Below are 2571 nucleotides of genomic sequence, written 5' to 3' on the forward strand. Positions count from 1 at the left end.
GTCAAGCACTGTACTAAATGCTGGGGTAGATGCAAGGTTGGACACAGTCCCTGTCCCGTATGGGGCTCACATTCTTAATCCTCGTTTTACGGATGAAAGACCTGAGGCCCAGAGAAGTGATGTGATTTCCCCAAGGTCACATAGCAGACAAGTGGCAGAGCTCGGATTAGAACCCAGTTCCTTCTGACTCCCAGGCCCGGGCTCTATCCACTTGGCCACACTGCTTCTAGTGATTGAGAGGGGGTGGAAATGAACGGATCTCCTCAGCTTGGCCTGGAGCAGGGCCATAATAGGGAGACCATATTCCCTTGAGAGACTTGAATGTACTGGGAAAAGTGGTTTATGAGGCCCACAGAGGAATTTGTCTGTCCTGTCTTTCAGACTGTGAAACCTGGTTGGGTCAGGATATGAGCCTCATTCTCATATCTACCCCAGTCCACTCTCAGGGTCAGGCCTGGAGAGTTACCAGTACTCTACCAGTCTCAACTGCAGGAGGGAAAGTCACACAGAGGTATACCCATTCCATTCCTAGCTTGGCCAGTGGCTAGCGAGTGGAAGGCAATCTGCTACAAGTCAAAGCTCACCTGCGCTGGGCTTCAATCAATCAATCAATCAATCAATCAATCGTATTTATTGAGCGATTACTGTGTGCAGAGCACTATACTAAGCGCTTGGGAAGTACAAGTTGGCAACATATAGAGACAGTCGCTACCCAACAGTGGGCTCACAGTCTAGAAGGGAGAGACAGAGACCAAAACCATCATCATCATCATCAATCGTATTTATTGAGCGCTTACTATGTGCAGAGCACTGTACTAAGCGCTTGGGAAGTACAAATTGGAAACATATAGATACAGCCCCTACCCAACAGTGGGCTCACAGTCTAAAAGGGGGAGACAGAGAACAAAACCAAACATACTAACAAAATAAAATAAATAGAATAGATATGTACAAATAAAATAAATAAATAAATAAATAGAGTAATACATATGTACAAACATATATACATATATACAGGTGCTGTGGGGAAGGGAAGGAGGTAAGATGGGGGGGATGGAGAGGGGGAGGAGGGGGAGCTCACCTGGAGGAGGTGAGCTCTCAGCAGGGCCTTGAAGGGAGGAAGAGAGCTAGCTTGGCAGATGGGCAGAGGGAGGGCATTCAAGGATGACGTGGGCCGGGGGTCGATGGCGGGACAGGCGAGAGCGAGGTACGGTGAGGAGATTAGAGGTGGAGGAGCGGAGGGTGCGGGCTGGGCTGTAGAAGGAGAGAAGGGAGGTGAGGTAGGAGAGGGCGAGGTGATGGACAGCCTTGAAGCCCAGGGTGAGGAGTTTCTACCTGATGCGCAGATTGATTGGTAGCCACTGGAGATTTTTGAGGAGGGGGGTGTTATGCCCAGAGAGTTTCTGGACAAAGATAATCCGGGCAGCAGCATGAAGTATGGATTGAAGTGGAGAGAGACACGAGGATGGGAGATCAGAGAGAAGGCTGATGCAATAGTCCAGACGGGATAGGATGAGAGCTTGAACGAGCAGGGTAGCGGTTGGGATGGAGAGGAAAGGGCGGATCTTGGCAATGTTGTGGAGCTGAGACCGGCAGGTTTTGGTGACGGCTTGGATGTGAGGGGTGAATGAGAGAGCGGAGTCGAGGATGACACCAAGGTTGCGGGCTTGTGAGACGGGAAGGATGGTAGTGCCGTCAACAGAGATGGGAAAGTCAGGGAGAGGGCAAGGTTTGGGAGGGAAGACAAGGAGTTCAGTCTTCGACATGTTGAGCTTTAGGTGGCGGGCAGACATCCAAATGGAGATGTCCTGAAAGCAGGAGGAGATGTGAGCCTGGAGAGAGGGAGAGAGAGCAGGGGCAGAGATGTAGATCTGGGTGTCATCAGCATAGAGATGATAGTTGAAGCCGTGGGAGCGAATGAGGTCACCAAGGGAGTGCGTGTAGATCGAGAACAGAAGGGGACCAAGCACTGAACCTTGGGGAACCCCCACAGTAAGAGGATGGGAGTGGGAGGAGGAGCCTGCAAACCAGACTGAGAAAGAACGACCGGAGAGGTAAGAGGAGAACCAGGAGAGGACGGAGTCTGTGAAGTCAAGGTCAGGTAGCGTGTTGAGAAGAAGGGGGTGGTCCACAGTGTCAAAGGCAGCTGAGAGGTCGAGGAGGATTAGGACAGAGTAGGAGCCGTTGGATTTGGCAAGCAGGAGGTCATTGGTGACCTTTGAGAGGGCAGTTTCCGTGGAATGTAGGGAACGGAAGCCAGACTGGAGGGGGTCGAGGAGAGAGTTGTTGTCGAGGAATTCTAGGCAGCGAATGGAGACAACTCGGTCAAGGAGTTTGGAAAGGAATGGTAGGAGGGTTATGGGGCGATAACTAGAAGGTGAGGTGGGGTCGAGAGGGATTTTTTAGGATGGGAGAGACATGGGCATGTTTGAAGGCAGAGGGGAAGGAACCAGTGGGGGGTGAGCGGTTTAAGATGGAAGTTAAGGAGGGGAGAAGGGATGGAGCGAGAAATTTCATGAGATGAGAGGGAATGGGGTCAGAAGCACAGGTGGCTGGAGTAGCACTTGAGAG

The 2571-nt window shown here is 51.4% G+C and overlaps 1 non-coding gene across 1 annotated transcript; it reads left to right on the top strand.

Moving 5' to 3' along the window:
- The first annotated feature begins 436 nt into the window (after positions 1-436).
- On the top strand, positions 437-574 carry LOC119922518. Its single transcript, XR_005448654.1, has one exon. It is a non-coding gene; the product is annotated as a small nucleolar RNA SNORA7 (small nucleolar RNA).
- Positions 575-2571: the final 1997 nt, after the last annotated feature.

The sequence above is a fragment of the Tachyglossus aculeatus genome, unplaced genomic scaffold (genome assembly GCF_015852505.1).
Source record: "Tachyglossus aculeatus isolate mTacAcu1 unplaced genomic scaffold, mTacAcu1.pri scaffold_105_arrow_ctg1, whole genome shotgun sequence".
Lineage (NCBI taxonomy): Eukaryota > Metazoa > Chordata > Mammalia > Monotremata > Tachyglossidae > Tachyglossus > Tachyglossus aculeatus.